This window comes from Bubalus bubalis, chromosome 2 (assembly GCF_019923935.1).
Source record: "Bubalus bubalis isolate 160015118507 breed Murrah chromosome 2, NDDB_SH_1, whole genome shotgun sequence".
Taxonomy (NCBI): Eukaryota; Metazoa; Chordata; class Mammalia; order Artiodactyla; family Bovidae; genus Bubalus; species Bubalus bubalis.
Genome location: NC_059158.1, coordinates 11,654,611 through 11,682,352, shown reverse-complemented (window position 1 = coordinate 11,682,352; position 27,742 = coordinate 11,654,611). Strand labels below are relative to the sequence as shown.

General features: G+C 45.3%; 1 protein-coding gene across 19 annotated transcripts in view; it reads left to right on the top strand.

Moving 5' to 3' along the window:
• ATXN1 (ataxin 1) overlaps nt 1-27,742 on the top strand; it is a 405,519-nt gene that overhangs the window by 315,809 nt on the left and 61,968 nt on the right. The window contains exon 7 of one of the 19 annotated variants that reach the window (XM_025295368.3): nt 16,102-16,210. The exons of the other annotated variants lie outside the window; for them this stretch is intronic. The gene's annotated coding sequence lies outside the window, so the exon portion shown is untranslated. The remainder of the gene's footprint in view (nt 1-16,101; nt 16,211-27,742) is intronic. 19 annotated transcript variants of the gene reach the window in all.

The following is a 27,742-nucleotide window of genomic DNA, read 5'->3' as shown; positions in this document are numbered from 1 at the left end:
TTTCTTCTCCAATGTATACACTACCATGTGTAGAATAGATAGCTAGTGGGAACCTGTGCTGAAAGCTCAAAAAAAAAAAAAATTACTTATGTTAAAATTATATATGCCTATATACCAACTGTTTTGCGGTTTAATATGAATTGGCCATCCTTTTATTCCACATAATCCTTCCTATTTTAAAATTATCATTTTCTGTTGGAGAAATCAAAGCATAAGGTAATTTTCCAGAGGACACGATTGATATCCTAGGTAGGAAATTGGGTCCCTGGGAGAGTTATAATAGGAATGAAATGAGGCTCCTGGTAAAATGCCTGAGATATATTAACATTATTCTAGAACCCAGAGAGCCATACTTTCAGTCCATTGTACTGAACACAAACCCACAGACCTTTAAATGGTACAATTTTGTTAACTTGAAGGAGCCAGAAAAACAGACTTACCAGGGAATATTCCCATCCACCAATATGTTTAGTAAAAGTCTGGACAAAAGTCATCATCCTTAAACTGTATATTACTTTCAGTAAGTGGCTATCGGTTTAAGAAGGTGTTCCTGTGTTTGGATAGATAAACACAGACTGAATGAAATCACTAAAATGACTAAAATCACTGACTAAAACCTCTTCACTGAAGAGGTTCTACAAGATTTAGCTCCCTGTTGTTGTTTAGCTGTGTGTTTTTAAACCAGTTGACGCCTCACACGCTGATAAAGCCTGGAATAGGAGTTTGAACTCTGAGAAGCAGGTTTGAATAAGTCTAGACATTTTGTTATCTTCTGTCTAGCGTTCATTCGTGTCGTGGGCGTCACACTCCTGGGATTAGCGTTTCATTATGCAGAAGCTGTTTTATCTTTGGCTTCCTTATAATAGCTTCGCGTGAATTCCGAGTGGAGAGAATGAAGGCCAGGGCTTCGGGAACTTCGGGGATCATACCTAAATGAGCTGGTAGTTCAGTTTGTTAGATCTAGTGTCTCGCCACCTCATTTCATGTACAGTATACCAAGGAATTGACCAGGATTCCCTAAACAGTGAGACGAGACGGTAGAAATCCATTTCTGTATCAAGTATCCGACACCTGGTATAAATAAATGATGGTCGCGAGTGAGATTATCTGAGCTGTGGAAATCTAAGGGCCCGTGGGACACCTCTGAGTATATAATCACTGCCTGGTCACATTTTAATTAGCTCCTCGAGGCCCCAGAAAGCAGTTCAATTTTTATCCCCTGAATTAAGCATCTCTTCTATAAACAGCATTTTATTTTCAGAACTCAAAATGAAACAATGTTTGGTTTTCCTGACTCCCTGACTTTTTGAGAATGTGTTTCACTCTTAGAATGTAGAGAGGAATTTGAATTAACTCGTTTGCCCAGATAGCCACCTCTTTAATATCTATTTCCTCAGGCTCTATCCTTCCAAAGGACATCATGGCTTCAGGCTAAGTTCAATGTCTTGTAGAAATCAGCATTGTATCAGGCAGGCTGCTGTGTCAATGAAAAAGCCCAGACCAGTATCACACTTCCAGGCTTTCTCTATAGACACCGAAATGTCATGTCATGTGGATTAAAAAAAAAAAAAAAGTGATTAAGAAGCACTAAAGACCAAGATTGCTGATTCAGTCCCCTTATGGACTTGTCAGATTCATTCTTTCTTTCTTTCTTTCTTTCAACCACTGACTCACATTCATTCATCCATTCATTAAACATTTGTTGCATAAGATAAAAGGGCAAGATTGGCCTCCATTACTAGGTTCCTATTTCATGGGCAAGAGCTCACAGTACAAGAGGGTCAGACTAAGAATAAGTGGATCTGATAACCCAAGTCTATAACAAAAAGGATGAATTCAGAGTATCACCTTCTATCAAATGAACAAATTCTATTTTGCACCTAAAAGCCAGGTTTTCCTTTGGAAAGGCAGCGTTCTATGAGTTAAGAACAGGGCTTAAAGACCTAGACAGGCCTGGGTTTGAATCCTGCATCTGTAAATTACTAGCTGTGTCATTTTGAGGATGTTCTTTTGAGCTTCAGATCATCTTTAAATGGAGTAATGGTTCCTACTTTGTAGGGTCGTATGAGGAGGATAAAACACGTGGCATGATCATTGGCGCATTTAAGCCATTTCAGCAAGTGGTTTCCCTTCCCTCTTCTTTGTTTTCAAGCTTCCCAAGGTAGGAGTTGGGAGAACCCTTTTCCTCTTGTGAATAGACACCTCCTCACCCCAGTACTTGAGAGCTGGGTAGGAGGACTTTTGGCAGCCCCCCAGGGGACAGCACCTAATCCCGAAGATCTGGTTCGCTGCCCCCCCCACTGGGTGCAGGTACCGAGTTTTCCACCATCACCCCCAGAGACTGTCTCCCGCTGTGCCCAGCGTTCATCCACTTGGATGACGCCTGTAGCTCCCAAGAGAGACAGCAGCCCCGCGGAGTGGCCTGGAGAAAAGTACACTCACTAACACGCTCCCTCTCAGGACGCTGTTGTTCCATTGCCAAGCGCATGACCTTTCGGGAATTTGGAAATTTACTACTCTGTGGGGGGAGAGAGACAAAGAAATTCAAGCTGAAGCTTTATATCAAGTAAAGGGCTTTTATTATAAGAGCGTTGAATTGGGTTGGGATTTTGCACACCCTTCAAATTTCTTAGGGTGTGGGTGAGGGCATCCTAGGAGATTTAATTAGTTCCTTGAGAGGTGCCGAAGTTTGCGAGACTGAGGCCCATTTTCTTCTATTGTCCGTGGAGGTGGGGGATGCTGGCAATTAAATTTCTGGAAGACGGAGACTGTTGCCATAGATAGAATTGTATGGATATTTGAATACAGTTAAGTACTTGGTGGAGTTTGATTTTGTTGTTTTGTTTTCTGGAAAGGGACAATTAAACTGGGGTAAGTCAGGGCAGAGAGGAATGTGGGCAATGGAGTTAGAATGATCTGATGGTCTCCTATGGTAAGGAAGACTGGGTAACAGTGTTAGTAAACCCTTCAGAGATAAAGACACACAGGCTGCCCAAGGCGGTGTTTTCATCTTAATAGGCTCTCCCAATGAAGACCTGACTTACTTCAAGCTACGTTTTTCTTACCTTAGAGTGTTTGGAGGCAGGGTCTGGACTGGATGCCGGGGAGCAAGCACAGCAAGAGGGAAGGCTTTTAGAAAGTTCTCAGCTATTTGGCAGAGTTTGTATTCTGTAGTTCACAATTCCAGGAGTCAACATTTACATTAACTTAGGTGATGACATCTCAGAGTAAAGAACCCGCCTGCAGTGCAGGAGATCATCTGCAATGCCAGAGACCCGGGTTCAGTCCCCAGGTCAGGAAGGTCCCCTGGAGAAGGAAATGGCCATCCACTCCAGTATGCTTGTTGGAAAATTCCATGGACAGAGGAGACCCGGTGAGCTACAGTCCATGGGGTCACAGACGAGTCAGACTCAACTTAGTGACTAAACTACCACCGCTGCCTTGATTTAGCAAATCTGTATTTCATGCAGTAGTTATGTGTTCAACTAATATTTAATATCTCCATATATTAAACTTTGAGAGAAATGAGTGAAAACATATAAGCTGACTTCAAGAAGGCTGACAGCCTACATAGGGAGGGAAGACTCTTGTATGAACAGTTTAAACACAGGGACGATGTGCAATCCTATTATGAATGAAGAGAGACTGGATTCTAGTGGCTGGAGAAATTACTTCCCTCCGAGGAAATCAGAGAAAGGCAGGAGGTATTTCTGAGTCGGGACTCTGACTCACTAGAAACCGGGTCCCCTCTCTCCACACTGTGGACCAGCAACCTCCAAGTGTGACGACATTCATTTCTCTCCCAGGTCAATAACGGGCAGGAGTTTCCTCATCCTTGAACCTCATCATTGATCTGCATCCCTCCTCCCATCCCCTCCTGGCCTTACCTCACCCCCTCCCTAGTGTGTGCTCAGATGCTCCGTCATGTCCGACCCTTTGTGACCCAATGCACTGCATCCCTCCAGGCTCCTTCGTTTCTTAAATCCTGATGCTGTCAGCAAGGGCTCTTTTGTATTTTACCTTCAAGAAGAATCTGGGTGAGGGCTCCTGGATTCCCGCTTGTCTTCATGGGAAAATACCAGGTCCACGTTGCTACGATCGGGTGTGCTAGCCCCAGGTCTCAGCAGTGACCACGCTGTCAAGGACTTTCACTGAATGTTACCCATACGCAGGTGTCTCAGTCTCCCATTTTCCTATGTACCTATTAATTTATTACAGATCTACTCTTGACTTTAATTCGGTATCGGTAACGTGATATTAGTAAGATGAATACAGACAGCCAGACCTAGAGTCAATAAGACATGAAAACTAGTGATATATAACTATTATTGATTATGCCTGATTTAAGTATTATTGATTATGCCTGATAGAAGTCATTTTCAAGAGCATAGACTGTGGGTAATATCAGCACACATCCTTTAGACTTTATTTTCTAAATACGTCCCATCTTTTAGCATTGGTCATTCTCATTCAAAACAACCACTGTTACACTTCAAAGAATACTTCAATTCATTCTGTTCCACAGATGTCGTGTATGACCTGAATATATGTGATTCTGATACACTTGTACGTTCTTCGGAGGTTCCCAATTTAAAGGAAGCTCATGATGAAGGCTTTAGAAAATAAAGAAAAATTTAGCAAAGCAAAGGATTGCACCATTCTAAATCTCTGAATTTTGTGCATGTCAGCTTCTCTGAAAGCAAGGGGCCATATGTTAGAAGGCATCCCCTTACTTGGGTTTAGACAAACCACTATTTCAACTGTTATCTCCCAAATGTTGCCACATGACCAAAAAAAAAAAAAAAAAAAGGCCAGGCAGAGCCTGTGAAGTTAGTCTCAGCTGGAAATCCCAATGCAGGATCAGCAAGGCATGGCTTCCTGCTCCCCACCTTTGTAAATCAGATGCATTATTCAGAGGTCATCTCAGGTTCTCCTCTTCCCTGAAAGGCCTTTCATCACTAGTTTGGTTCTCTAATTGGCTTATGATAGTAGGTCTTAAATCATCTGCTGGATTATAAATTCCTTCAGGGAAGAGACCTCAATTAAGCACACAGCAGATGCATAGTGTTTCAAAACAGAAAGTAATCATCAGGAGAGAGGAAGGTGGCTTGGGACTGTCACTCGCCCAGGATCACAGAAGATACAAGACGGAAGCAGCGCAAGAACTCTTTCGTGTCAAGGTCGTCATAGGTTTTTGATAATTTGACACACATCCCTCCTCCAGCCAAAGAGCGTGAACCTAAGCTTAGTTCTTGGAGGGTTCCTTGTAAAGCGTCCTTGTAGAGCCCGTTTCAACCTGCTCTTTGCTTTACCTCTATCATTCAGCATGTGTCAGTCCAGGTAGCACTTCCACAGAAGACCAGCAGGGGGAGTCCACTTGCGTGGAACGTCTACAAAACCAACTGTTCTTTTAAAAAAACACAAAACCAAACCACAGACCACGCTATGTGAGGTGAAGGGGCCAAGAAGGGCCTGGCTTCTGCATGTCTGAGAGCTTTTTAAAATGGTCTTTAAACAACCCTAGACCTCCATCAACCGGATTTTTAAATTATACAAACTGCAAGTCAGATTCTTAACTGGGTTTAACAAGTAGGTACACAATAACAACAATTACCATGTTTGTTTCTTTTTAAAATTTGCTTTTATTATTGTTGTGCTTTGCATAGAGAAGACAAAAGCGAAGGCAATTCTGGAGAACATGCAACCTCTCAGGGTACCCATCTCCTGCTGATTTGTAAATGTCGGGGCAAAGCGGAGTTCGTTTTTTGGGAAATAAATGTCAAAAGCAAGTCAGAGTCATTTATCCCTTGGCAGGAAATATTGATCTGGTGACATTGTTCGATTATAATAACTGTTTCTATTGTGTTAAGTGACTGGGGTATATTTAACCAATTTCAATGAAGAATGAAGTGCACTGTGCCATTTGATTGGCTAAACGTTAGAAGCCGTGTTTTGTTCTAACCAGTTCATTTGTTCTGTCACCAATATTTATTAAGCACCTACTGTGTGCCAAACATTCTGCTAAGGGCCAGGGTAAGAAGTAGGTTTTGGAATTGGATACCCTCGGGTTCAAATTATTCTACTGCCACTACCAATTAACTGTGAGAAGTTGAACAAGTTCACTTAACCATACTGTCCTCGTTTTCCTTACGTTAAAGCCACAGAGGTTATTCTGAAAATTAAATGACAAAATGCATGTCTGCCTGTCAGAATGCAAGGCCTAACTTATCATTAACTTTCATTACCATCATCATCATCATCATATTCTTTTTTTCTCATCATACTCTTCGTTGTTATCTTCAGGGTACCAATTTGGTGAAAGAAATGTTTAACTCAGCAGCTTAACATTAACACATTTAACAGCGAACTGGATTTAGAAGTGGGAAGGGGGAGCAAATGTGAAAGCCAGCTTTGGTAAAGCCATTATTTAAAATAACTACAGTTTATTTAAAAATCTAGAACAGACAGTAACTCACATTTCACAAGGCTACTCCATCCTAAGGATACATTCGAGGAGTACGCGTTTAAGGTACCTGTAAGTCAATACCTTCTTCCTCAAACTCCCACCCACCCCCTAGTCTACTGGTCCCCCTCCCTGTTCCAGGGATGTCACCAAGGTTCTCCCAAGCACCTTCTTCCAGCCCTGCTCCTGGCAGGCTTGCAGTGATCCCCTCCTCCCTCCATCCTGCCCTATATGTTCATGGTGTGGCCCCCAGACACCCTTCTGGAATATTTCATCAGCTCCTGTTTCTTCCCTTTGATGTCAAAAGTGTTGGTGATTGGCCATTCTTCTGTTCTCTTGCCAAGCAGAGACCAGGAAATGTGTCCCCTCCCTCCTGAGTGTCATAATTTATCTTTATAGACCCTGAAACACAGCACTATGACCCCACTGCCCTTCCTACAGCCTTTCCAAGAGGCTGGGTTGGTGGTCCTCCCGCCGTGACTTCCCTTTTTATCAGCGTCACTCTGCCCTCCCCCAGCATCCCTCGCCGATACACCTCGCCCTGTGCTCAGAGTCAGTTCCTTCCTTAGACGCTCAGCCCTGAGAACATCCAGGAAATGCTGACCTTCAGATACTGTGTGTTGGTCACTGTTGGTTTTCTGCCATGAGCCTCATCAGACAGGCTGCTATACAGATGCACAGACCACCCAGACTTGCCCAGATTCATGGTGGGTGTGCAGCAGCTCATACCCTCCAGCTGGGCTTCTTGCTATACAAGCCAATGGTGAGAAGCTACTGAGCTGGGATTTAGAGCGTAGGTTTCTAGCTAATTCTTGGACTTGTGCACTCTGGCATTTTAGTCACCTCCTTGCTTCTCCACTTCTTTAAAACGTGGCTTTTACTAAACACCTTGCAATATCTAATTGAAAGTGACATATAAGTAAATAAGATGTTGTAAATGAAACCATCTTCAGTATCCAAAGGGTGATGCAGACACTTTTGAGGAGCATGTATCAACGTATTCTTAGGACAGACTGACCTAGACATTGGTTTGCATGCAATATCACATTCCAGTCATTCCATCCATATTATTTTGCATCATTAAAACATAATCTTAGAATTAAAAAGAAAAACATTTTAATAATGTGTTTTTGTCCTTAACCTGAAATTAAAACTTTCAGATAAGCATAGTACCTTTGGAGTGTTTTCTTTTAAACTTGAGCCAAGTTAACAATCATCATTGCTACTACTTCTGTGACCTTGGCCACGTCTCATCTTCTCTCCGAGCCACAGCTCCCCGTGAACGACCTCTAACCTCATGCTGTGAACTTGCACCAACCTGATTCCATGTGGCAGATAATGAAGGGAACAGGACACCTAGTCATGCCTTCAAAGGTTATGAACGCAGTACACATGTTAAGTTCAAGCTCCATCTTCCCAGTACCTTGAATATAGAAATGGCTCCATTAGGAATGGACTAGGAATGAATCATAGTAGGGCTTGCTCGAACTTTCCTTAGATTCTTGAAAAGCTATTTCACTTGGGTTCTTTGGCATATGATTAATTTAGAGAGAAAACAGATCCAAAAAATTCTAGCCACCTCACCATTCCTCCAGGGGTTCCACTTCTTTGGTGTCTTGTCATTTTAATTGAAAGAAGGAAACCTCTGGAGGATGAAAAGAAAGAGAAGATGAGGCTGTGGACCATCAGCTTCGTCTGCATTTAAAGTAGAAGAAAACATCCCAAACACGCTTACAGTCTTCCCCTTCCCAAAACGGACGGCATGGGGTAAATGCTCCTTCCTGCGCTGGCTGATGCTCTGTCATTTCACGGAGTAGCAGGTAGCAGGGTTTAGGCTCCCAAGCCCAGATTGCCTTCTCAGCCCCCTGACACCAGTGCCTTTCCCCATTTGCTGTCTCTTCTTTCACCTCCAGTAAACTAAACGCTGCCATTCAAGCGCCGCTTTTATGAATGTTCTGTAAAGGACATCAGCAGACTTTGCACATGGAATGCTTGAAAATTAGCCAAGACAGAGGGACAGGATGTGCTGTCAGTGGTCTGCGGGAGGGGTGGAGGGCAGGAGTTGTGGTTGAAGACTGGGTCTCCTCCAGTCCACCATGGCGGCCAGGAGCCTGGTGCTTCAGCCGCCAAGAGGAGCACTTGGCGGGGTTCACCTCTGAGATCGATTCTCAGCTGGTTTTATGAAACCCAGGCTTTATTAAACCAGATTGTTTTATTGCTTCCTGCATGACCAGTCTGTTGGATTTCTGTACTCAGCTCCCTGAGAGCGCTTTGAATTATAGCTTGGGTGATTTCCATCTACAAGGTTCATGACATCATAGTGGACATTGGCGAAATGGTGTCAAACCGGCATTAACTGAAATTGAGAGGAGATAGGCTGGGAAATTCAAATAAAGGTGTTTCCAGATTAAAATACAAAATATCATGTGGGTCCAAACTCTCACTGTATAGTCATTCATAGCCCAAGCAAGGACTTTTGGCTTTTATCAGTATGATATAAATAGATGACTCCTTAAGAGTAGAGACTGTCTTGAGTCAAAAGTTGACTAGTAAGTTTTGTGTGCCTGCGATGAACTTATTATGGAGCAGATTTATCTTCTGACATGTGTATAGGGGAATGCTGATGCAAATGCAATTCACATGTGGATCCGACTCTTATTCCAGGGCAGGGTGGGGCAGTAGGTTGGAGTGTGGCTTTCTTTGTCCAGGTGGCAATTGATATTCCACAAGATCCAAATGTGAAAGGCTTTCTTTGGAGAAATTAGACAAATCCCAGGACATCTTCCAAGCCTAGCACAGTGGATGAATGTCTCAGATGTTCAATAAATATTGTTAAATGAAGGAAGAAAATTTCCTAGACTCAGAGACGGGGACTGGAAAAGTGATCATCATGCATATAAGATAGAGCCTGTGTTTCTTGGCTGGACAGATGTTCCAACCTGCACCGGCAGCCCTTTGCTTGTAGTCACACTCGTAGGGCTGAAAGATGAACAGCTTGAGAGGGTGCTCTGGCATTTCACAGGGTGTGGATCAGAAAACAGCCCACTTGGAACGTGTGTATACAAGCATGCGTACTGGTGGGGGGCTGGTGACACAGCTTAGTGACGACCCAGGGACTAGACTGCACCAGGCGGCCTCTGCCCTCCTCCTGTGAGCTTGGACATTAAGGTCAAGTAGGTGACTGCGTGTGAGACACGCAGCATGTCGAAAGGGCCCTGGCCCGGCATCTCACATGGCCTGCCGGTTCAGAACTTGTTGTATCTGGTTAGGTTCTGGCCCCCGGGGCAGATGTGGGCCACATGGCCTTTCATCACTGGAGGCTTTGGGAGGGCATAGGTGAGGCGAGAGGGCACATTCCTCCCAAAACATCTTTTGGAAAGAGGAGAAGCCAAAACGTGCCCAGTTTCAACAAGTTTCACTTTCCCTGATCTTTTTTTTTGTTGTTATTTTCCTCTGTCTCTTAAATACTCTTGCTTAAAAGAACTCTCTAAGAAAAGATTTCCAGGGAATGCTTTTTAGAGGTCCTGTGGAAGCCAAGAATAATTGGCCTCCTTTTTTGGCCAAGGACTGAAGTCAAGGCAAGTTTTAGTTGCCCCCCCCAACCCCCGTGCACACATGGATATTCATATTACTAACAGTCAGCTGCTCTGAATCCATATCAAGGATGGACACATTGACCAGCAAAAGCCAGAATTCAGCACAGTATCAATACCCTAAATGTAAACATCTCTTTTAAATTTTAAGAGTACATAATTTCAGTATTTTTTCCTATCACTAGATGTTTAGAGCTCCCTCCAGTGTCATTGTGTTGTCATATTAGTTTTAAGCTTTTTTTTTTCCCTAAGATCAATATTTCTTTAACAATATCAGGGAGAACATTTTTATTTTCTTTATACTCATTTCAAGAGCTGCACACGATGCCTGGAAATGTCTCGTGCATCCCTAGTGTAACCAAAAGTGGGGTCTGACTGCTCGCCGCTCGGAAGTCATTAAAGAGCCCAGGTTGGTGGAAAGGAAAGTCTGTGTTGTTTGGGAGGCCTGCACCCAGGGAGGAGGGTGGCCACCTGTCCAGAGGCCAACTCCCCCCACACTGACCATCAGTGGGCCAGAGCTTTTCTAGGCGGAGGGAGGGGTCTACATGCAGAAACAGCATACAGTCATCTTGAAATCGGTCATCGGTGGTCTGACCAGCATCATCTTAATTGTTTTAAGTACGGTTGGTCTTCAGTTCCAGCACTGGTTTATTTCTATTTCTTTGTGGCCAATTCTCAGAATTGTGGCAGCTTATATCATGGCTACAGTCTGGTCATCATGTAGTTAACTTGTTCTACCTGATAGGGGTTTCAGTATCTGCCAAACGGTTCACAAGATATGGCTCAGAATATTGTCTGTAGCCCTTGAGAAGGAACTGGAAGTCCTCGACTATGCTTAATGACTAAAGTATTATTATTTGGTTTCCTTTTGACTGTTTTCCTTTGTTTCTGCATGTTCTCACTTCTCTGATTACATTTGTTCTTTTAATCAGAAAAACTGAAGTTTTCCTGCAGACAGAAGGCAGGCAGAGGGCATGGGAGGCAAGGATCACAGGGTCCTGCTGTGCTTCCCCAACACCAGAGACCAGCTGTTCCTGCTGTCTGTACTTCTCTCAGGATCAGGCAAGTTTGAGGGGAGGAGCAGAGGGGGATGAAGAAGTGGTCAGAGGAGGGTGCTGAGAAGGAACTCATGAGATATGTGGTATACAAGTGGCTTAGCTTAAAGAGCCTAGCGGCTCTCCCCGCCTTAGGGAATGGCAGAAGCCCGATCTTTGAGCTACGAGCCAGGGCCCTGGGCTTCCATCTGCTTGCCTGGCACCATATGAGCCACATGAAGCGTCTCACGTGTTCAGCTCTACTGTGAAGGCAGCGGTGCCTGTCCGCAGCTGGATGTCTTCTGGGTTTGGGATTTTGCCAAAGCTCTGCTTCGCACTGGAGTCCCAGTCTTTCTGAGTGTTGTACTTGCATATGTGTGCGTATATATACACTCACCATGCACCTATGTATGCATATGCATACATAACCAACAAGGTATTCAAAATCCAAAACGTTGTTTTAACAGTTATTAAAAATTCATCAGCAAATCTGAATTCAGCCCAGGGTCAAACCACCTCCTTCGTTTGGCTGGCAGCGAAAGGTTCTGGGTATTGTAAAATCTTTCTAGATACCGTTTCATGTGGGGTGGAGGGAAGGTTGTTCTCCTTCAAAGCTTAGTGACTTTGAGGCCATGACCTCCTTGTGCACCGGCGTCCCCTTTGCTTTCTGCAGTGCGGAGACTCTAGCCTCGGGTGGGCAGGAGCCAGCTCTGACATCAGGGATGGTGTCTGTTCCTGCTTCACATCGGTGAGAGCTGGAAGTTGGATTAATGAGAACAGGAGAGGCTTGGGCCCATGGAAATGGTTCTCACTTGAAAGGAGACCCAGCTCTCCAAATGTGTTCCAGCTAAGCCTTGCACGCATTATAGTCCTGAACCCGGGTGGCAAGGGTCTCAGAAGTAGTGTGTTCTGTGTTTCTCTTCTGTCGTTCTTAGCTCATGAAGCTGTGTGTCTGTTGTCACCCAGAACATTGCTATAAGCCAGTTATCTCTAATTTTTAAAAACCATTTGGGGATTAATAGATATACACTCCCATGTATGCAATAGATAAACAAGGACCTGTGTATAGTGAAGTGAAGTCGCTCAGTCATGTCCGACTCTTTGCGACCCCATGGACTGTAACCTACCAGGCTCCTCTGTCCATAGGATTTCCAGGCAAGAATACTGGAGTTGGCTGCCATTTCCCAGTCCAGGGGTCTTTGCGACCCAGGGATTAAACCCACATGTCCCTCGTTGCAGGCAAATTCTTGATGGCTGAGTGCTGTACAGCAGGTTTGGAGAAGGAAATGGCAACCTATTCCAGTACCCTTACCTGGAGAATCCCGTGGACTGAGGAGTCTGGCAGGCTACAATCCATGGGATCGCAGAGAGTCAGACATGGGTTAGTGACTAAACAGCAGCAACTGTATAGCACAGGGAACTACAGTCAGTATCTTGTAACAGCCTATATTAATGGAAAAGAAACTGAGAAAGAATATAGTTGATATAACTGAATCCCTGTACTATACAACTGAAATGCTGTAAAACAGCTATACTTCAATTTTTAAAAAAGTTAGAAAACCCACAGAAACTCCCTGAGCAGTATACACTGTCCCTGTTTTATGAAACTACGCTAAAAGGGCAAATGAAAAGAAAGAGAGGCTGTCAGAAGCGTGCACACAAAATAAATTCTAGGGAACTACGCGAGTGGCAAGTAATAGGCCCAGAAACAAACAAGGGACAATACAGGAAGAGCTTGTTTTCTTCAACCACATGGATCAACTGGTGATTGAGAAAGTGTAGCAGCCCGAGATTTCAGAATCACATGAGCCCTGGGGCAGAGCTGTTGGCCCTACAGGGGGAAAAGTACTCCGTTACACTCAAGAGATTTACACACCGCGCTGTCAACCTTCCATATCCATGGAGGATTGGTTCCGCCATGAATAACAACCTCCAGAAATGCTCAAGTCCTGTGGTCCACCCCCCATTATCCACAGGTTCATCCAGATAGCATATAGGTTAGTTGAATTTGAGGACCCAAAGGGCTGTCTGCATATTTGTTGAAAAAAAATGTGCATAGAAGTGGAACCATGCGTTCGAACCCATGCTGTTCAAGGGTCAGTTGTACTTCAGTTGCAGCCACTGAAAGGTGAACAGTTAAAAGTCAATATTGATTATTTTCCTCTTTAACTAGAGACTCAAAGGGTTTCTACCAGTGGGCACTTCTGTGCTGTGCTTAGTCGCTCAGTTGTATCTGACTCTTTGTGACCTCCATGGACTGTAGCCTGCCAGGCTCCTCTGTCCATGGGGATTCCCCAGGCCAGAACTCTAGAGTGGGTTGCCATGTCCTCCTCCAGGGGATCTTCCCAACCCAGGGATTGAACCCAGGTCTCCTGCATTGCAGGTGGATTCTTCACGATCTGAGCCACCAGGGGAGCCCAAAAATACTGGAGTGGGTAGCCTATCCCTTCTCCAGGGGATCTTCCCAACTCAGGAATCAAACCGGGGTCTCCTGAATATCAGGCGGATTCTTTACCAGCTGAGTTACCAGGGAAGCCCGGCACTCCTCCTCCTAGAGACAAAATCTGTAGAGGTTGTTTTTGTTGGTGATGTAACCTTTCTTGACACCGTCTCATCTGCTCCAACTAAGATAAAAGTCTCAGCCACAGCTCTCTCTGTTTCCACTCTTTACAGCTTTGCAACCATACCAGTGTCATATCCTAAAAAACAGTCTTACTGGTGGATAAGTAGTTTATACCAACATGTAAAGTGTTCAACTCTTGTCAGGGTGAGTCCCACATCCTCAGCAGCTGCTTGACGTTCGGGAGACATAACTGTCCAAATTATGACAACATGTTTCACATGCCTTGTAAAAGAGAAATTGACCCCCCGTTCACAAAAGTATGGTATTAATGAAATAAGCTTCCTGTTTAGCTAACTAGACTTATTGTTGTCTCGATAACTTAGCAGTTATTTCCCAGTCCTTTTTAGACCAATTTTTATGCTTTTACAACCTGGCAAAGGTAGCCAAGGAAGAGAACACAGAAGTTCACATCATTCTCAGTGCTTCAGCCAGGAATTCTCTCTCCTTTTTCCTTTCTCTGTTTGATACCTTGCTTCTGATGAGACTCAAGGATGAGTTTCTACATTAGATTCTAGTTAGAAAATCAAATTTCTATAAAGTGTGCATCCAGAGAAGAAAATGCATTCATGTATCCAACATGGTTATTGTTTAGCTGCTAAGTCCTGTCCAAGTCTTCTGTGTGGACTGTAGCCCGCCGGGCTCCTCTGTCCATGGCATTTCCCAGGCAAGAACACTGGAGTGGGTTGCCATTCCCTTCTCCAGCGGATCTTCCTACCCAGGAATTGAACCCACATCTCCTGCATTGGCAGGTGGATTCTTTACCACTGAGTCACCTGGGAAGCCTTGTATCCAACATTAGACAGATAAATAGATGAATATAGATATTGAGCACCTTGACTTTTCAGATGTTTTTCAAAAGTTCTCTTTGGGCTTTTACCAGATTTCTTTTTAAATTTAATGATTTTGCCTTCTGATGTTTTTCTCCACATGGCATGCTCCTTGACTAGTCAAAGGCACTGTGGGAGATGAGCTGCCTTCTCCTAAAAGGGCTGTAGAATGAACTGGTGTTTGCAGGGAGTCAGGGGGAGCCTCTGCTGGAAGGGAGTTTTCGGAACAAAGTGTTGGAGAGGAGAGCTGCTTTTTACTAGATCTGCTTCCTTGGAAGCCAGAGTACAGAGTTAATGCTGAGTGAACAGGAGGACAGACAGCCCTGTGGGGAAGGACTGAAGGAGATGGGGAAGGGCACTTGCACAGTGCCTCTCACACTGGAAAATGTCTAGGAGTCCCCTGGAGCTCTTACTGAAATGCACATACTAGTCCCGCTGGCCTGCTGGGGCCTGCAGTCCTGCGTCTGTAGGAAGCTCCCTGGAGGTGCTGATGCTGCTGCTTTCTGGACCACACTGTGAGTAGCATCTCTTTAGGTCGTGGGAGAGAAGGGTGTTGTGGGGGCCTGGGAAGCCCAGGAACCAATTCGAAAGATGGAAGATTCTGTTGCAGCTGATCATTTCTGCTTCCTGTTAGAGCAGGGAATAGCAGCAGTAGCACTCTTGACATTTGAGGCCTGATAAGTGTTTGTTGGAGTGCGAGGTCGGAGGCAAGGGGCTGTCCTATGCTTTGTAAGATGTTTGCAGCACCCCTAGCCTCTGCCCACTGAATGCTTGGTAGCCCCATCTCGCCTTCCACCCCCATGTCTGTGACAACAGAAACATTTCCAGACATTGCCAAGTGTCCCTTGTTGTTTAATTGTGTCCAGCTCTTTGCAACCCCATGGACTGCAGCATGCCAGACTCCTTTGTGCTCCACTGTCTCTTGGAGTTTGCTCATGTCTGTCAAGTCAGTAATGCTACCTAACCATCTCATCCTCTGCTGCCCTCTTCTCCTTTTGCCTTCAGTCTTTTCCAGCCCCAGGGTCTTTTCCAATGAGTAGGCTCTTAGCATCAGGTGGCCAAAGTATTGGAGCTTCCGCTTCAGTCCTTCTAATGAATATTCAGGGTTGATTTCCTTCAGGATTGACTAGTTTGATCTCCTTGCTGTCCAAGGGACTCTCAAGAGTCCTCTCCTTTGGGGGACAGAATTTTCCCTGGTTGAGATTCAGTGAGTTAGAAGGAGAATTAGGGGCCTTCCCATACTTGCACACCTCCTGCCTTCCAGAACCACAAGGCAGAAATGACTTAACTCTGATATACTTAGAAGGCAATGCACTTTTCACTATTTCAGTCTTCAGAAATGCTGAGAAAGTGTTTGCTTTTAATTTGACAGCCTGATTACTTTAAAGTGTCCTCAGCTCAGACCCACACCTCGGCCCCATTTACTTACAGTTTGAGTAAAACAGTAGGGAAATTTCTTTCCAAGAATATGTTGGCTCAGTAACCTAACATCATTTTAAGTCATCACCACACACCCACCAAAATTGTGAGATAAAATGGAAACTCCATCATCTGTTCTCAGGATCCCAGTGCTCATGATTCATTTGTGACCTCTAAGAATTTCTCTGTATCCATCTCCGGCCACATTGAACTTTTCTTCCACCGCCTGGAAAATGCTTTCCAACTCCAAGGTCAGTCAATTGACAATCTCAAAATTCCTGACAAGGGGACAGATGGGTTTGCTTTTTTCCCCATTGTTAGAGTTTATTTCTGCTTAATGTGTTGAGAAAACATCTCAAGGTTTTAACCCTGGCTTGGTCTTGGGAGAGAGGCACTTTAACAGGCTAGCACTTCATCTGGCCTCGGGGGGCAGTTGTGGGGGGGGGGAGGGGAGGGGGCAAGCAGTGAACATCCCCTGGAGAGCCCAAGGGCACGTCTTGTACAATCAGTTAAACTTTCTCTTAAAGCCAAAGAAAACTTAGATCCAAACAGGATTTAGTCTCAAGCTAAAACAAAAATGTACATCATGTCAAAAAGGCTTTTCCAAACGCTACAGTTAATAAGCAATGCTGTGTTTTTACTGGAAAAGCATGTATCTAGCCAGGCATTCTTCACATTTTTCCCAGGATTTAGTCATAAAATCATTTTAAACATATTGCAAGGATAAAATGTGTACGTATCTGATAAAGGCAGTGATTTTTTTTTTTTCTTTTCTGCTCTATAGCTCCATAAGGATGGGAAAAAACAAACTATAGGGAAAAGCATGTATATGTATATATATAGTGCTTCCCAGGAGTCACTAGTGGTAAAGAACCTGCCCGCCAATGCAGGAGACATAAGAAATGTGTGTTCAATCCCTGGGTGGGGAAGATCCCCTGGAGGGGAGGGCATGGCAATCTGCTCCAATATTCTTGCCTGGAAAATCCCATGGACAGAGGAACCTGGTGGGCTACAGTCCATAGAGTTGTGAAAAGTCGGACATGACTGAAACAACTTAGCATATATATATATATACACACACACACACACACACACACACACACACACACACACACACATACATGTGTACACATACTTCTGTATATCTATGCACATGGAGTATGTATGTGTGTGCATAAAATAAAATATATAAAACAAACTATACTTGTACACATACATATGCATCCATTTTTACCACTGTGAGAATCTGGCTTTTTAATTCACTGTTATGATTTTACTTTAAGTAGATACTGCAGATCTTTCCCCTGGATTGGAATAAGTCAGATCCAAAGCATAGAGCCCTTCCTTATCATGCCCACCTGCCTACAGCATCTTTAGGAATTCAAGTTGAAGTGCATTTGGGTCTGATTTATGTGGGACATGGCAGGGTGGACATCATTTCTGTGTGTGGTCAAGAAGAGAGCTGGGCTGTGGGGGGTTGTTATCCATCCATGGAGACTTTGGGTGCGCTGTCCCGGCTGACTGCGTTGCTAATCAAAGGCAGGAGGAAAGTGAATCCAGATGTTGATCGTTTGAAAAGGAAAATTCCTATTTTCAAAACAAACTGACAGAAAAGCAGTAATCTGTGGCAGAGACTAAGTAACACTGACTGGACACGGGTTTCTGGGTTCGAGTGCTGGCTATGTAACGTCCTAGACCATGGCCTTGGGTGGGCCACCTGACCTCTCTATTTATTTCTCATCTTTAAACAGGGATAGTGAAAGCCAACCTAAGAGTGGTTATGGGGACTAAATGAGCTGATCCATCAAATGCTGTGAGCATGGAGAAAGACTGTACAAATGTCAAGTGGCCTTTTTTTTCTTGCAGATATTATTCCTGAGTGAGTTCTTGGTGATGCACACACAGCTACCATGCTTTTGTTGCAGATCATGGAAATAGTAAATCAGCCGTAGCTTAATTGGAAGCTCTGGACCCGTAATGATCTGGTGGTAGCTGGTTTGCTGGCATGTGCCTGGGCCTGTCATGATGGAAAGTCCACTGGCCCGTCTCTTCTCACCTTCAGCATTCTAACTCTAGTCCCATTACGAAAAAACTAGAGTGAACGCCATTAGTTGCTTAACAGCAATTCCAAGCATGGCTCCTGGCTTGGAGATGACAGAGATTCCGATTGGTAGCATTTTGGCAATTCTGTGATGTAAATATTAATACTCCCACAGTGACCAGTTTCACATCATCAACAGGACATCCCCCAGTGAGAGTTCAGGGAAAGGGACGTAGTGACTCACCGCTATGTAGTATTTCCACTATGCAGGTTGATGGAATTAGCCTCAATCGTATAGATAATAGTCAGGGTAAAATAGTGAGGGAGTGATGAGTTTTGAATGGAACTTGTTAAGTTGTAAGTTATATGTAATTTAATGTTTAATCATGGTGGTGTTTGTTTGACACTCGCAAGATTAGCAACCGGCTGGTACGAGCTTGGTTACCTTAAAGCACAGTCTTGTGCCCTGAGTCAGCAAGAGCAGGGCCGTCTTGGAAAACTGGCATGGAAAGTGCAGCCATAAATGGGCTTTAATCTCTGTGGACTTTGGATGAGCCGTCTACTCTAGGTCTCACAGTTTTATACCGTATTTCCCTTCAGCTGACAGAGTGAGTATTGGTTTTTGAGAATGATCTATGGGGCTAGTTATTGGGTTTAGTATTTGAAAGTTTCAGCTTTTTAATTATTTGAAAGACTAGTGAAGACTTAGAGCAGGATCTTTTTGTTGGTCATTGAAAGAATCTGGAAACTATTCCCAAGGAGAAAGGGTAATTTTTTTCTTCTTCTTCTTTTAAGCTATCCCAAAAGGTTCAGGAGGAAATGACCATTGGGGAACAAAGGGTTAAAATTTTCGACCATCCGTGATGTACATGGTCATCATGAAAAGAAACTTTCAGATGACTTGTACCTCCTTCTTTAATCAGTAGGTGATTTGATGGAGGCCTCATGTCTGACCAGCCATGGTGTGACTGTGGAGGATTTGAGAAGCCCGGCTAACACAGAGAAAAGCTAGCCTTACAGTCAACATCAAAAGACCTAAAAGCCTCGGGCTTCCCAGGTGACACAGTGGTAAAGAATAAGCCTGCTAATGCAGGAGACATGGGCTTGGTTCTCCAGACCAGAATACTGGAGTGGGTAGACTTTCCCTTCTCCAGGAGATCTTCCCAACCCAGGGATCCAACCCAGGGCTCCTGCATTGCAGGTGGATTCTTTACCAGCTGAGTCACAAGGGAAGCCCAAGAAAATGCAGTATTTCAGAGGGGACTGAATTTTAAAATACACTTGTTTTTTGTTGTTTTTTTTTTTTTTGTTGCAATAAACCTACAGTAAAGTATATACATTATTGTAGGTTAAATGCAAAAAAAGCATATTTTGAAATTCAGTCCCTTCTGAAATACAGCATTTTGTTTTCCTGAACAGGACTTAAAACATTAATGCCATAGGCCCATGATTTTTAAACACATGGATCACCTATCATGAATTTGGTAGAGCTGTTTGCAGGCAAATAAAGTGGTCAAGTCATGCATTTTAGAATGAAACAACTCATCATAATTCTGTCTGAAAATTTGTAAATCATAGACTCTTTTTGTGTTGGGGAAATATGTGCTCTTTTAATCATTCTAAAAAAAAAATAGCCTTCATCAAGCAAAAATGTCAGACTGTTATTGTTTTGCTTATAAATTCACTTAGATCAAGTAAGATGAAGATTCTTGAAAGAAAATGATTCTTACTTCATTTTGGTGCATTTACATTAAGGGATTTCAATGGTAATGGCTGTCAAATTTCTAGTGGGTCAGCACACCTGACCTGGAGGGCGTTAACTCAGACCGCTGGACCCCAGCCCTGCACTTCTTCATGCCATATGTCCGAATGAAATCTGAGAATTGGGATTTCTGATGTTTTCAGGTGATGGTGGTCTTCCCGATCCTGAGGACCACACGTGGAGAACCACTGACGAGTGATTTTAGAGATAGTGAATGGATTGGAGAAGTGTCAAGCAAATCAGTAAGCGTAAAATGACCATCACTAGCTCATCAGGCATTCAGAATTCTGAGGAGGAAGGGAAGGCATTAGGCTATTTTGCTGTTGCTGCTGCTGCTAAGTCGCTTCAGTCGTATCCAGCTCTATGCGATCCCATAGATGGCAGCCCACCAGGCTCCCCCGTCCCTGGGATTCTCCAGGCAAGAACACTGGAGTGGGTTGCCATTTCCTTCTCCAATGCGTGAAAGTGAAAAGTGAAAGCGAAGTCGCTCAGTCGTGTCCGACTCTTAGCGATCCCATGGACTGCAGCCTACCAGGCTCCTCCATCCGTGGGATTTTCCAGGCAAGAGTACTAGAGTAGGGTGCCATTGCAGAAATGCTTTATTTATTATACCTGGCAGTTTTCCAGTTCACAACTGCTGCTAAGCTCAGTTCTAGGGGACTTCTAAGACTGCCCGTTTCTGCATCCTTGGGTGTCAGCTGGGAAGCCCAGGTTTCTGTCTGTGCTCTTAGCTGCCCCCTCCACATGGCGTGCCTCTGTTGGTGGCACTGGAATTTCCCCCAAACTGAACAGACAGACAGAACAGCCATCTGAAAAGAAGGGAGCAGGTTACTGATGACTGCTAGCGAGTGTCGTTTCCACTGCCAGCCAGGCATTCAGAGCTTCCCGGCACGCACTTGATCACCTCTGGAAAGAGGCGCATGTTCCCGTTGGGGGATCGGAGAGTTCTCTGCCACTGAGCTCAGCTTCTCCCCCTCCTGACTTCTTCTAAAGCCATCTCTCAGATGTCACTGATCCTGGTAACTGGCTACCAAGTGTTCACTGCAAGAATCGATCCCTAGACTGCTAGGTGGAAGAGGCCATGGGGCCACCCTGGGGCAGGCAGAAGCATCAGGAAGGGATGAAGGATGCTGACTTCTCTCTGGGCCACTGGGCCTGGACCGCAGAGAAGGAAGGAGATCTGAAAGGGATGCGAGGCTTGGAGGCCACAACGAAGCCCCTGGGTCATCTGCTGCCATGTACACGCTCCTCCCACCATACCTGTGGGTCAGGGTTTGGTGCACAGGACACACTGCTTTTCCAGTGCCTTCCAGAGCCAGCATACTTCCTGAAAACTCTTTAGCCAGGGAAGTTGTTCGATTCCAGAGTTCCACTGAGAAAACCTATACTTAAACAGATAGCCTCTGCAGGAAGGAACAAATTCATGAATCATAGTTACACTTAAATTTTTTCTGTTACAGAGAAACTTATTGTTTTAATTGCTTTTAATTAATTTATTTGACTGTGTTGGGTCTTAGTTGCAGGCTTCTCTGTGTCCTGTGGGCTCCAGAGTGGGTGGGCTTGGTTGACCTGCCGCCTGTAGAATCTTAGTTCCCTGACCCAGGATCAAAGCTGGGTCCCCTGCATCGGAAGGCAGATTCTTAACCTCTGGACCACCCGAGAAGTCCTGAGGAACTTATTTTTAAAACGGGGACCCCAAACCTAGTTGATCAGAATCCTTTGGGGAATTTCAAAAAATCCCTTTGCACCAAGCCAGAAAATTTAAGTTCCACAGGTCCTCGGGGCTGTCTGAGCATCTGTGTTCCCTGTAAGGCGTAGCCCTGATCCTGAAGGGCCGTCATGGGTGAGAACTCTGAGCAGAGCTCAGGTTTGATGGTGATGGTGACGCTGCCTTATGGGAAATTCGAAGGAAAAAAGCTTCTTTCTTTAGGAAGGGCCAAAATCCATAACTCTGATCGTTTTGATTTGAATAGAATTCTCTTGTTTTTGAAAAGCCTTTATAATGATTGTTTTATTGTTCCTTCCAACGCTCCTGGGAGGGGAGGACAGGACATGTATTACTGGCACCATTGTACGTCTGCGATGCCTCTACAGAGGGGAGCTTAAGTGAGGCAGGGACCCTGCTGCTCCCCGTCTCGTGAGCTTTCCACGACTCCAGCTTTGTTGCTTACTCTTGTGGGTATTTGTTTTTGATACCTCGAGTCTGTCGTCTTGCTTTCCACGAGTGGATGACTGCCATTAACACGGACCATCAGGGAGATGATCAAAGTGGAGAAGCTAAATTGAACATAGCTGGAGGCGACACCCAAGCGTCTCACAGGCCCAGGTTCTAAACCAGGGAGCAAGGCCAGACTTCGTCTATTGCACAGCCGGGCTATTGTGGGTATAGGAGAGAAGCAAGCATCAAAAAAGCAGATCGGTCCAGGTGAGGAGATTATTTGCATGCATACCATACAGAGAAATGTACAAGAAAAATGTACGCATGTGTGGGGTCCAGTGAGGTCCAAGATCCAGGCCATGGAGGTTAACGGAGCTTAGTTAGGAAGGTGATTGAGCAACAGATACTGATGACATGGTAATGAGAACACCAGAGTTCAGAGATAAGGATTTCCATTACCAGGACTTGGGAAGTAAAACCAGAGTTTTGGGGGTTACGGGTCAAGGATCTCATACTTAGAGGACTAGCACAAGGGTGGTCCTGAGTCTGCAGGTTGGCACCACCCCCTCTTTGAAGTCCAGGAAGCTCAGGTTAGCCAAGATGTTGCATATACTTTGTTAAATCAGCTTGAACAAGCCTTGCTTTCCCCAGCTGCAAAATAAAGAGTTGGCAAATTGATAGTCTGTATACATGCCTCACAGGAAAGAAATCTACATTTGGTAAATGAATAGCAAGAATGTGGCTTTGGGCAGTGAGTGGGTGACGGGGGTTGGCAGAAGGTGACCCCTATACAGGGCTTTTCAGCGCTGATCCTGGGACACTGCCCTTATTGCAAGGGGCACCTCCTTTCATGCGTGGGGAACAGCTTGAACAGTTAGTTGCAGCCCAGTGAATGCACTGCCAGGCCGTAAGCCCCGTGGACTGGTCCCACTCATCTGGAAGACAGCGATGCCATGCCTGTGATGGTCATGACCCCGCTGACCCTCTTTGGTGCCACCGTTTTCTTTTTCACGAGAAGGAACGTGAACAGAAGGTACATCACACACTTGCATATTATCGGCTGTGTAGTTTTAGGGACAGGATTTCCAATAAACCCAGAAACCAGGATTGCTGCCTCCTCCTCATTCATTCACTAGTTTTACAGCCTCAAGGTGACAAGAAAATTAAGGGCTGTCAAGACAGAAGGAAGTCCAGTGAACCTGGGAAGCGGCTTTTCAGTCAATGCTGTGTAGAGTGCCTGCCACTTAAGAGTTCCTTCTGCAGTCTCTGCTGGCAATGAAAGTCTTTGTGGAGGTTTTCCATATAGTTGCCACCGAGGGATGCTAAGGTCTTTTTAATCTGGGAACACTGGACTCAGGAAGAGAGAAGAATGATAAATAGTAATTACATAAATGAAGGTGTTGCTGTTTAGTTGCTCAGTCATGCCTGATTCTTTGTGACCCCATGGACTGTAGCCCACCAGGCTCCTCCGTCCATGGGATTTCCCAGGCAAGAATACTGAAGTGGGTTGCCATTTCCACCTCCAAGAGATTTTCCCAACCCAGGGAGCAAACCCGTTTCCTGCTTTCCTGCATTGACATTTTGCAGGGAGAAAATGCTTCCTGCATTTTCTTTACCACTGTGTCACCTGCAAGGCCCAGATATTATCTCAGTTCAGTGCAGTCACTCAGTCATGTCCGACTCCTTGCAACCCCATGGACTGCAGCACGCCAGGCTTCCCTGTCCATCACCAACTCCCGGAGCTTGCTCAAACTCACGTCCATTGAATGGGTGATGCCATCCAACCATCTCTTCCTCTGTCGTCCCCTTCTCCTCCTGCCTTCAATCTTTCCCAGCATTCAGGTCTTTTCTGCTGCTGCTGCTAAGTCGCTTCAGTCGTGTCCGACTCTGTGCGACCCCATACACGGCAGCCCACCAGGCTCCCCTGTCCCTGGGATTCTCCAGGCAAAAACACTGGAGTGGGTTGCCATTTCCTTCTCCAATGCATGAAAGATTAAAGTGAAAGTGAAGTCGCTCAGTCGAGTCTGACTCTTAGCGACCCCATGGACTGCAGCCTACCAGGCTCCTCCATCCATGGGATTTTCTAGGCAAGAGTACTGGAGTGGCGTGCCATTGCCTTCTCCATTCTAGCGCTCCTCAAAAGAAAAATCTCTGGATCCTCCATTGTTTCCAGGAATTTCATGTGTTATTTTATGTGAAGAATTGCATTCAGGCAAGTTCTATGTTTTGGTAGCGGAGACCTCAGCAAGAAGTGAGTCAAATACACGTGATGAGTAGAGCACCAGTGCTGCTGACCGGATTCTCTGCAGGACTCCAGAGGTCAGCACTGTCCGGGGACCTGCAGTCCCTTTCACCTTGCTGCGGGTTCTTTGCTTAGGAAACTTCTTCAGTGGTTCTGGCTCAGCCCCAGCTCCTGGACGTCTTCACACTCCTTGTGTGTACCCTGATGCTGGGGAAGATTGAAGGCAGGAGGAGAAGGGGACGACAGAGGATGAGATGGCTGGATGGCATCACCAACTATGGAGATGAGTTTGGGTAAACTCCAGGAGTTGGTGATGGACAGGGAGGCCTGGCGTGCTGCGGTTCATGGGGTCGCAAAGAGTTGGACATGACTGAGCAACTGAACTGTGTGTACCAGGCTTTGGGTTCTTGCCTGAACTGAGAACCAGGATGGTTGTTGGATGGTTAAATGTGTGTACTTGGGGACCTGAGGAACCTGGGTTCACATCTTGGGCTTCTCCGCTTACTGGTAAGTTGCATTCTTCTCTCAGAATGAGTTTATTCATCTGGGAATTAAAAACCAGTGTCCATCAAATTTGTTGCTGTGAAGGTTCAGTTGTGTGTGAGATAGCCACCACCAGCATGCAGTGATGCTCAATAAGCGCTGGCTATCAACATTACTATTACACAGTTCAGTTGCTCAGTCGTGTCCGACTCTTTGTGACCTCATGGACTGCAGCACGCCAGGCTTCCTAGATATCCTCAGATAGAAGACTCGGACGGAGGACGTTGGATAACCTGATTCAATATTCCATGCAGAGAGAATTAAATACGCAAGGACCCTAGGACAGTGCCATCTATTCTAGAGAACGTTTAAACTGTCAGCGTTTCATAAGGGAGGCAGGCAGTCCTCAGCAATGAACACCCTCTCGCTCATTATTATGCTATTAGTACCCCCGGTCTAGGCTTGACATTCTAGTCCTGTCCCCAGGTTACTGTAGCAATCCAGAATGCCCCCGTTCCTCTTCAGATGTCCCTCCTTGGTTGAGAATCACCGGCAAAGCACAGTCTGAGCTTAACTCTGAACCAAAGCAACATGGCCACCACCCCCACCCAGCGGCCAGGGCAGAGGTCTTCCATTCTGAGCTTACAAGGGAGGACCTTCTGGTCTCTCTGACTTGTCTTTTTTGTTCTGTACCTCCACAGGGGCTGGGGCTAAGCTTTCTGATGACTCTGCAGAGAACAGAGGCAGTTTAGTGCAGTGGAGGGGTGGGGGGGATGACTTTCCTTCTGCTTCATCTGTACACACACTTCAAGCAGGATTCTTGGTTCATTTAAGTGCTAGTCCTTGACCACCATCAAGCCATTGATCTTCCTAATCAATCTGGAATTCAGGGATTTGCTTGATCCCTTGTTCCAAATGCACTTTACTATGCATCTATTATATGTCAGGTGCTGTTAAACACAGCGTACTTAAAATAACTAAGATGTGACCCTTGTCCTTAAATAATAGGAAAGTGGAAGTGATACGGGGGGAGGGTATTCCATTCCTGTTTGGAGGCATTCAGTCTGTCAGCCTAACGGGTTACGCTAATTGCTCTATGCATACCTCCTTTAGTCATGATGGATGTTTCTTTATATTTCTTTTATTTCGTCTCCCGCTGTGCTCCTTCACCAGGGAGCTGATATCCAGGTGGCCTGAGGCAGCAGGTCAGGGAGTTCTCCCATTTGTTCTCTGGACTTTCTAGAAGATCACAGCATCCCTGCCCATGTGTTGCTTTATCATCCATGTCTCCTTCTTTTATGAAAAAGTTTTAAGCTAGGGGCTCGGTAGGATCTGAAAGGGAATGTTAACGTTCTCAGCATAACTATTCTAACTCTCTGATGCCTCTGCCAATATGTTAAAATGTTCTCAGCCACCTCCAGTCCCGAACTCACATTTTTTGTGGCAAGCGATCTCTCACCCCTCCCCAGCAGTCTACAGAGCAGCTGCAGATGCAAGGCAGAAACCTTGCTGCAGACATCCACTCGCGTGATTGAGCCGACATGTTGTCATCCCAGGAGGGGCAGGATGGGGGAGAGGAGTGACGGATGGGGCCTTTGAGGAGCAGCCTTCACTTAATGATTTTTGCATAGATTCCTGAATTGTGGCTTCTTTGCCAGAAAAAAAAAAAAGTCTAGTAATGCAGACTGCTGTAAGAGCCTGGGATGTGTCATTGTGTCTGGGGATGATGGCTTTTTCTCTGAGACCCAGCATTTGTTTCCACCTGGATAAAGGAAACCCTTTATCTTGTGGAAGATGAATAGCCTTCAGGGTGAAGGAGAGGACAGAGACCCTACCCAAGAAAAAGATCGGAGGGGTTGTTGGTGATAATCAGATGAATGGACTGGAATATTTGCATTTATTCTTTGAATAAGTTGCAAGCTGTCTCTCTTCTTTCACGGAGGCAGAGTAATTCAGGAAAGGCAGATGTGTTGTCAGGTGGAGAAAATGATTCTTGTATGTCTGTTCAAGTCTCCAGTGAGTGCTCAACTGCTGTGTATTGAGTACTCACCGTGTGTAGAGGACTGGAGAGAGCCTTCAATGCAAAGTTAACATCTTTTAACTTTATCCTAGAGTCAAAATGGGAAATTAGAGCTCTGGGTTAGCAAGAAGCTGTTGCATCATTTCTCCTGTATCCCTTGTGTGAGTGGCAGTAGCCAAGCCACGCCCCCCGCCTGCTCCTGCGTGTGTGCACGTCCGGCTATCCAGTGACTGTGCTGTGCGCTCCGCCCGCACAGCCTCTCCCCCTCGGCCCCTCTTCACCACCCTCACTGCCCGGCACCTGGCTGGACCTCATGATATTCCAGCAACACTGGAGCAAGATCCTCCCAACCATTCCCCCGCCTGCGGAACATGGTCTCTTCCCACCATCCTCTGCACTGTGACCAGAGTGACCCTTTTTTCTTTGTTTGTTTTGACTTTTTGTTTGTTTTTTAATGTTTATCATAGTATAGTCACTTGACAATGTTGTGTTAGTTTCTGCCATGCAGCAAAGTGAATCAGCTATACATTTGTCTATATCCCCTCTTTGTCACCACAGAGCCTCGAGTAGGGTTCCCTCTGCTTATCAGTAGGTTCTCCTTAGTTATCTATTTTATACGTAGTAGTATATGTATGGGCTTCCCTGGTAGCTCAGCTGGTAAAGAATCTGCCTGCAATGCAGGAGACCCTGGTTCGATTCCTGGGTTGGGAAGATCCCCTGGAGAAGGGATGGGCTACCCACTCCAGTATTCTTGGGCTCCCCTGGTGTCTCAGACGGTGAAGAATCCACCTGCAAAGTGGGAGACCTGGGTTCAATCCCTGGGTTGGGAAGATCCCCTGAAGGAGAACATGGCAACCCACTCTAGTATTCTTGTCTGGAGAATCCCCATGGACTGAGGAGCCTGGCAGGCTACAGTCTGTGGGGTCCCAAAGAGTTGGACTAGGCATGCACACACACACACACACACACACAGTGTACATATGGGACCTTTTTAATATGAAAATGACCCTTCTTAGCCTCTCAAAGATTTTTCATGGCCTTCAGGAGACACCTTGTGTAGGGAGGGGCCCTGCTCTC